The sequence below is a fragment of the Cebus imitator genome, unplaced genomic scaffold (assembly GCF_001604975.1).
Source record: "Cebus imitator isolate Cc_AM_T3 unplaced genomic scaffold, Cebus_imitator-1.0 Scaffold309, whole genome shotgun sequence".
Taxonomy (NCBI): Eukaryota; Metazoa; Chordata; class Mammalia; order Primates; family Cebidae; genus Cebus; species Cebus imitator.
In genome coordinates this window covers 2,151,235-2,159,977 of record NW_016107624.1, presented here as the reverse complement: position 1 = coordinate 2,159,977, position 8,743 = coordinate 2,151,235, and the positions used below count along the sequence as shown (strand labels likewise).

General features: G+C 47.2%; 1 protein-coding gene and 1 long non-coding RNA gene across 3 annotated transcripts in view; both read left to right on the top strand.

Annotated features, from left to right (window-relative positions):
* Positions 1-8,743, top strand: part of TTLL11 (tubulin tyrosine ligase like 11) — a 274,229-nt gene that overhangs the window by 125,421 nt on the left and 140,065 nt on the right. The window lies entirely within an intron of this gene.
* The window catches only part of LOC119467601, a 78,809-nt gene continuing 70,109 nt past the window's right edge, over positions 44-8,743 (top strand). The window contains exon 1 of the long non-coding RNA XR_005196146.1: positions 44-661. This is a non-coding gene — a long non-coding RNA (uncharacterized LOC119467601). The remainder of the gene's footprint in view (positions 662-8,743) is intronic.

The window sequence follows — 8,743 nt, the reverse complement described above, 5'->3', positions numbered from 1 at the left end:
TTTTTTTTTTTTTTTTGCTCTTCTCTAATGAATGTGCCACAGTCTTTATTCTGAATCCTTGGCACAATATTCAAAACCTTTTTTTCTTTCTTCCAACTTTTATTTCAGGGTCGCGGGTATATGAGCAGGTTTGTTATGGAGCTGTTTTTCTATCTGGAATGCATGAAGTCTTAAAGGGTATCTGTGATTTTGTGCCTATGTGTATTTTTTCTGGAGCAAAGGCCAGAAGTTTCATCATCTTTTCAAAAAGTGAAGAACCAAACTGTCATCCTATTATCACTGGAGGCTATAAAAAGCCACAACAACTTGTCCGAGGTTCCTGGCTTCAAGATACACTGTGTTCCCCATACCTTGAAAGGTCTCAGGTTTCAGATGATAGCAAACTAGAAAAATGTGCATACATTTTCAAATGTGAGCAGGCAGGAGATGACTAATGATAAGTGCATTATTTTATGTGCAAAAAGTAAAACCAGACAACTCTCTTCCATTTGAAAATGTATAAGCATTAAGTCAGAAGTAACCAGCAAAAGCCTTATTTGTGGGAAGTCTGTTGAGAGGGAACCATTTCCAAGACGTATGGGGAAGGTGGAATTTCCTGAGCTGATGTGAGAGTATCATTCCAGAGGGCCATTAGAGAGGAGCTGAGCCCCTCTGCCGGCAGGTAGGCACGCTTTCCCTCTTGCCGTATGTGGAGCAGATGGGAAACTAGGCAAGCATATGGCCAGCCAGTCATCATCACGGGGAAATGGCAGTGCTGAATTCTTTGTGGGCCCTTCCAAAGTTATCCCAGGTAGTGACGAGGTAGCAAATGTGTTTGGAAATTTCCTTAGGAGTTGCACCAGTGAGCCTTAAATGTTTGTGTGCTTTTAGAATCAGCAGATGTTAGCCTAGAACACAGCACACGCTGGGCTTAGGAGACCAAGGTTTTAATATCAGCGCCACTTGGTCTCAGAAAAGTCACTTAGACTTTCTTGAGTTCAGTTTCTTCATTAGGAAATAAAGGGAGTAATAGTTTCTGCTCTGCCTGGTTCACAAGGGAGTGTTTCTTTTTTCTTTTTTTTTTTTGAAATGGAGTCTTGCTCTGTCACCCAGGCTGGAGTGCAGTGGCGCGATCTTGGCTCACTGCAACCTCCATCTTGTGGGTTCAAGTGATTCTCCAGCCTTGGCCTCCTGATCAGCTGGCATTACAGGCATGTACCACCATGCTGTCTAATTTTTTTTTTTGTATTTTTAATAGAGACAGGGTTTCACCATGTTGGTTAGGCTGCTCTTGAACTCCTGACCTTGTGATCCACCCGCCTCAGCCTCCCAAAGCACTGGGATTACAGGTGTGAGCCACTGTGCCAGGCCGGGAGAGTTTCTTGAGTGTGCCTATGTATAGCATGGTGATAAATGTTCACATGTACTCCCAGTTAGTCCTCACACAGGATCTGCAGTAGGGGCTATGACTACTTCTAATTTCTAAATGAGGACACTGAGGCTTAGAGAGGTTGAGTGGCTTGGCCAAGTCCACCTGCTTACGAAAGACAGACTTAGATTTAAAGACAGGTCCATCTAGCTCTTGCCCTGCAAAAGGACTGATGGGCAGATATTCAGCACATTAAAGAGATGGGTGCCTACAAGGTGTTAGCCTTCCCTGGTTGGGTTCATGCCTATCCAAGGCTCTTTCTCTCTCTGTAAACTTTGGGGCAGGGACTCCCGTCTCTGCCTCCAAGGCCAAGTGCAAAACCCAAGCAGGTGCTTATGAGTGAGGAAGGTCTGTGGCTAGCGAGGTAGTGACTTTATTTTTAATAATGTTCACAACCAGACTGAATATAATGTAAGCCAGTGTACTAAGAAGAGTGACTTAAGGCAGGATCCCACATGACGCAAGAGAGACAGTCCCAGACAGAAAACTCCCCATATGCAGTTGTGCGTCCCAGACCTGGGAACAGGCCAAAGTTTCATGAGAAGATCAGGTGAGCCGGCTGGGCGCGGTGGCTCACGCCTGTAATCCCAGCTCTTTGGGAGGCCAAGGTGGGCAGATCACGAGTTCAAGAGATCGAGACCATCCTGGCTAACATGGTGAAACCCCGTCTCTACTAAAAATACAAAAATTAGCTAGGCATGGTGGCACATGCCTGTAGTCCCAGCTACTTGGGAGGCTGAGGCAGGAGAATCGCTTGAACCCAGGAGAAGGAGGTTGCAATGAATAGATTGAGTCATATGAAATTACCCAGAGGAGACGGTGTCTGGAATACAAGAATGGCAATGTCATATGTCTAACCTAATAGTTGGCTGGGAATGGTCAAGACAAGCTTCTTGAAGAAGGTGGGGCTTGCCTCAGCTTGGGCTTGGATAAGTAAGAATATACAAGTAGGCTTGGGAGAGGAGAGATGGTGGCAGGAAGCAGGTGACAGGGTTGGGTGGTGTTAAGGAGGCACCCGTGGTGGGTCAGGACCACCCGTCATACTTCCAAAAGGACATTTTGGGGTGGAGAAGACAGATGCTGCTTCCCTGCTGCCCATTTCTTATTTAAATGTTTTCTTCATTATAAAAGTAATGTGTGCTTATTGTAGAAAAATTGGGAAGTACTGAAAAGTGCATAGCATAACCTCTCCCTCAAAGTCAGCCACCCAGAGCTAACCTTCTTAACTTTCTACTTAATAAAAATAGTGCAATTTTTTTCTGTCAGTTGCAGTTGAAGCCATACTGTCTGTGTAATTTTGGTATGCTGTTTTTATTTTTCTCCTTTTTTTTTTTTTTTTCCCAGATGGGGTCTCACTGTCACCCAGGCTAGAGTGCAGTGGCGCAAGCTTGGCTCACTGCAACCTCTGCCTCCTGGTTTCAAGTGATTCTCCTGCCTAGCCTCCTGAGTAGCTAGAATCACAGGCATCTGCCACCACACCTGGATAATTTTTGTATTTTTAGTAGAAACAGGGTTTCACCATGTTGACCAGGCTGGTCTCAAACTGCTGACCTCAGGTGATTTGCCCGCCTTGGCTTCCCAAAGTTCTGGGATTACAGGTGTGAGCCACCATGTCTGGCCTGTTTTTCTCATTTTTATAAGGCAGTAGTTGCCCTTTCTTACTCAAAACTCTTCGTGAACTTCATTTTCATCAATGACTAGATCAGACTTTGCCTTCCTATCGGGGAATGTTCAGTTCACTTCTAGCATCTAAGCTTAAAGCTCTGTGTGCAATGAGAATGGTGTCGTAGGGTTGAGAGAGTCCCTGGGGCAGCAGGAATGGAGATCTCTGGTTTTCAATGTACGGTAGAAGAGCAGAGCAGGTGAGGGTTGGGTGTTGGGGTTGAGACTCTTGGGGTAGATCTTGGCTCTGGCATTTGTCACCATAAATGGGGCAGAGACTCCCACTCTCTGTACTTTGGTTTTTTTCGATCCATAAAAGGGAGTTTTCAGTTGGATGTTTTTAAACCTGCAAAGCAATGAGAAGTTCTTAATTTGGAGAGAGGGAATATGTTGCTTATTCCTAAGAAAGTATTTGTCATGGAAAATATCCAATCTGAATGTATTTAAATAAATTGAACAATATATGTAACCTGGAGGTTTTTTTTTTTTTTTTTGAGGGAAAAAGTGTGGAGGAAGAGCGGGTAAAGTGGGAGGAGAGCTACGGCAGTGCCAGGTTCATCTTCCACCATGAGGATGGGTTTGATTTTCTTCCAGTGATCTGTTAGATTATCAGAAATGAAAGATCAACATGAAGGCCAGTTTCAGTCATCATTTGAAAGCCCTTGGTTATTACACCAAGTGTTTGGCAGTGCTCTCCAACTGCTTTCCTTCCTTTTCTTTTCATGCAATTTCCATTTGTTCCTTCACTTCAAGCAGCCCAAGCGCCCTCTGCAACCTTCATCACAGAGGCTAATGGGAGAGTAGGGAGAGGGTGGAATCTGAGCAGTTCAGAGCCGGAGGATCCACCCGGGATCCACCCCCAGGCTCATCCTCTCTGGGCGTGCGTCTCATAGGTGAGAGTGAGCAGACTTCTGTGTCTAGCTGTGGGGCTGGCTTTCCTGGCAATTCCTGTCGGGGGGATGCCTTTATTTACTTAGAGAGGATCATTTTCTTCCTCAAGACTGCACTATGCCACTGCAGCACCATAGACCAGTCCTGAGAAACTGCTAACATGTGAATGAATGCAAGTATGCGTAAGTGCACGAATGAGTGCTGAGGGCTTGCTACATGTAGGTCCTGTGCTAGAGGCTGGATCAGTGATGCCCATAGTCTCCGTGAGGTACAGGAGGCAGCAGAAGCACCAACAGCCAGGTGAGCTAGTCCTGGGCATGAGGAGATGCAGGGCAGGAAGGAGGCAGTAATGAAAAGGCATGAGTTATAGCTTTGTGCATTGATATTGATGTAATGCGAAAGAAGCAAGTCATACAAGAACATCTACAGTACAGCTCAACGAAATAAAATTCAGAACAGGCAAAACTAAGCATTGTTTTATAGAGACATAACCCTAAGTGGTAATATACAAAGAAAAGTAAGAAGGAAGGATCAGAGAGTTTAAGGTGTTACTTCTGGGCAGAGATGGGCAGAGGGAGGTGTGATCTGAGATCTGGCTATGTGCTGTTTCTTAACCCAGGTGGTGGCGGTATAGGTTTTAGAATTATTCTATAAATGTATACATCTATGTTATGCAGGCTTGTATATGTGTGATATTCGAAAATTTTACAGAAAAAAATAAGAAAGTCTAATGTATAATAGCAGGATCACAGAGAGCAAGCAGGGACGGTGTCAAGAGATGGGGCCAGAGCTGCAGGACCTAATTCATGGGTCAGGCCAAGACTTTGGCTTTTCCTTCTAAAAGCAACGGACGAATTTTAAAAGCAGGCTGACATGATGAGGTTTATGTTTTAAGACCATCGCTTTGCACGCAGCATGAAAGCCAAACTGGGGTGAGGCAAGGGCGGAGGTGGGATAGTTCCGAGTTTTGGGAGATACCGGTCGTGTGAGTTAGTGTAGGGATGGAGAGAATGTTTGTATCAAGACGTTTTTAGGAGGATGAAAGGACAGGGCTTGGTGATGGACTGGATCTGAGATGTGAGTGTGAAGGAAGAACCAAGAAAGGGCTCAGGTTCAGCAACTGGGTGGCTGTGGGTGCCAGTCATGGAGGTGCCACGACCTGGGAAAAGACCAGCTTTGTGAGGGCCTGATGAAGGACCCTGAGACTTCCAGGGATATTATCTAATAGGTAGTTGGGTGCATGGACTGTGTTCTCATGAGGGGGTGTGGCCCATTGCAGGAATAATTGCTCCACAGAGTAGACAGGGACGGTTTGGTCCCCTTGTATGGACTAGACACTGTCTATACCAAGTGATTTTGGTGGCCACTGTGGTGAGCCCAGGACAGGAGGTCTGGGTTCAGATCCTGACTCTTGCTCCTCTTTTTGTCACATTCTTAACCCTGTTCCACCTTGGCGTGCTCACGGAGCTCGGCCCTGCCTGCTGGCTTAGTGGCTGGGCACAGAAACATCCTGTCTTCATGGTGCCTTTTGTATATTACCTCTGTTGTCTTAATTCACTTTTAGGCTTTCGGAGTTGTGCAAGTGCCTTGCAGACCTTAAGAAGCACTGGACCCCCACTGTAAGCGGTGCCCGTGCCTGGCGGGAGGAGTGACTGAGGACTATTGAGTGGAGCAGGCATGAGGGTTTCTCTGGAGCACGTGCTTCTCCAGGCTTCCCTAGCCAGCCTCCTCCTCTGCTGGTTGTCATTATAGCCACCATCACCCCACACACCTGTGCAGGGCCTGGCAGTTTACAGAGTCATCTCAAACCAATAATCCTAAATGATATTCACTCAACACACAAATAGGCAGGAAATGAGTCATTCTTCCCAGTTCACAGGCAAGGGAACCAAGACTCAGAATGGCATTTCACAAGCCTTAGGCTTTAGGACTCAGTGTGTTGGAGGGCAGGTTGCTGGTGATGGAAACAGTTACCTGTGTCCAAATCTACAAGCTGAAGCCTCAGCTGGGGTCTGTTTCTATACACCACGACCTCTGAGGTGCTGGAGGAGAGAAAAGCTGGAATCTGTCCTCAGAGGCCTGATGAGGAGGGGGATTGGAAATCCTCTGCCAGGAGGAAATGTTGGAGGCGCTAGGAATATTTGGCTTGAAGAAAAAAAGACCCCAGGGCATAGCATTTCCATTTTTAGCTTGAAGATGGTTATGTGGGAAAGGGGATGAAGTCTCTTCGGGCACCAACAGGCAGAACAAAGACCCATGACTGAAATTTGCAGAGAGATTTAAGCTCAAAGAAAGAAAGAAAACAGCAGCAGCAATGACTTTCTTTGCCTGGAATGATAAAGGTTGCCTGAAAGGAGTAGCAAGTTCCGTGCAGCTGGAAGTGATCTCACCAAGCATAAATAGCCGTTCAGTTCTTACTTGAGCCATCTTGGGCAAGTTGCTTAACCTCTCGGAGTCCCGGTCTCCTTCTCTAGACAATGAGCATGTTGTTTGTTCCTACACTGCATGTTGGTTGTGAGGATCTAAGAAGGTACCAAAGCACATCTCTGGGTACGCTCATTCCACAAGTAGCTACTGAGTTCCTGCTAGGGACATGGCATACACTATCTGACTTCATTTTCATGGCAGGCCAGCCCCAAACATTTGTGGGGCCCCAGAAAGAAAACAAGTTGAAGCCTCAGCCTCCTTCCAGCCACTCCTCTTCCCACTCCTGACTCCATCCACCACGGCAAGGAGTTGGGTAGACACTGCAGTTCACACTTCCCAGCTCTGTCCACACCGACCCCACCCACACCTGGCTATTCCTGGCCATCCTTCAAGTCTAGGGGAAGGCCCCAGAAGTACCATTTGCCCTTGAGAGGATGGACTCCAGCCATGTAGGAGGGGAATTTTCCTGGATACCCAGACGGGCTTCCCAGAGGAGGTAGGGCATGGGCTCCATGTGAATGTGTCTCCTTGGCCTCAAGGACTCCTTGCCCTTTGGGAAGGGGGCTACCAGAGTCAGGCTGGAGAAGGACCCTCTCAAACGCAGGGCACAGGCACGGACCCACTTGCCAGGGTATAAGCACAGTATTCTTGGCTAACTCAGTAAGCGGTGGTGCTTAGTTACAGTTACCCTGGATGTACTCAGCCGGGAGCCATTCTGGAGCCTCAGTGGCAGGCTCAGAGGGAGGGCACAAAGCTAGGAAAGCAGAGGAGCGAGGAGGGGACAGGGAGATGTGGGCCAGCAGCTCAAATGATCAAGTCTGTAGAGGCAGATTGACTAAGTTTCCTTTTGGATCAGGGTTCTTCCTCCCGTGGTGGTGAAGGGCCTCTATGGGCAGGCTGTTTCTGGAAGAGTCCCTGGGCAGTGGTAGAAGGTACCCCCTGATTCTGACTGGCTAGCCGGTTTGAGGAAGACCTGAGACTACAAGCCCATGCCCTGGGTGCTGGGCTGGGGTGGGAGAGAGTGGCAAAGCCCAGGCCTTAGCCACGGAGTTGAGGATAGAACCACAGCCCTATTAGAACAGCCAGCTGGGCCAACACGCAGCGGGGAGGACACAGCAGGGCATCGGATTCTGGTTTGAGTCAGCAAGGCCACTCCCGGACCCTCCTTCTTCTGGGGCTTGGAGTCAGCTAACTGCTCCCTGCTGAGGTCAGCAAGATTGTGGGACTGGATGGGGCAGATGCACTGGATGTGAATCTTGGAGCCTGCAACTAAGTAGGGACAGAAGAGGAGTGGCCACCCAGGCTGGAGCTGGTGGATGCCAGCATCACCTGAAGGGTTTTTTTAAAGCCCAAACTGCTGAGCTCCACTCCCAGTTTCTGATTAGTTTGCACTTCTGACATGTTTCCAGGTAAAACAGATGCTGCTGGTCCAGGTGCAACACTTTGAGAACTACCTCCCTGCCAGCCCCTGGCCTTGCATCTGTCCCAGACCACCTGAAGACCCTGGGAAGCAGCCCTTCATCCCTACTAGGGTTTGGCACTGTGTTCTCAGCAGGGCAGCCAGGAGGCCCCATCCTCATGCACAGTGATGGAGGATGTCCCTGGCGAGGGAGGCCATTGGAAACAGAGCTTGCCAGTAATACAGGGAACAAGACACCCAGTTTAATACAACTCTACTCATAGGTGTCACATATATTGCTTGTGACCACAGAACTGAAGAAGCAAAACAGAGCCACCTTTTAAATTCACATTTTCATGAATGTTTCCTTTCCCTACCTTTCTGGGCAGGTTTCTTAAGACAAGTGAAATATGAAATGATTGTAAAAATGTAACCTTTAGGGAATAATCAAAGCATCTTAGAACAATTCTTCTAACAAGGGAGAAAGTTGCAGATTTTTTTCTCCCCCTTTCATTCTCTTCCAGCTGGTTTTCAGGCAAAGTCCTGGGTGCATTTTTGATTTGGACTCGGCTTTTCTCTGCAGCAGAGCCAGTGTGGGGAAAATGTTTTCTCCAGGCAGCAGCAACATTTCTGTCTCATTTGTTTGGTTTTACACTGTAACCCGGAAGCTTGTGGGGCTGCTAATTTGAACTTAGGTCCTAGGAATGCATCATTCATGATCAATACATGTATCAGGATGCAGATTTTAACCGCTTAATTACTGAATGTGGAAATGCTTCCTTGCTTCATGAATATTTTAAAATGGAACAATAGACAAATTACATTTCACTCCCAAATTTCACTGTGGTTCTGAACCACTTCATATTTAAGCATTATTTGATTACTCTGATGCTGCGAGCTCTACTTTCCCTCAGAAAATTCAGTAGCAGAGTTATTTTGTTCCAGACCATAGAGAA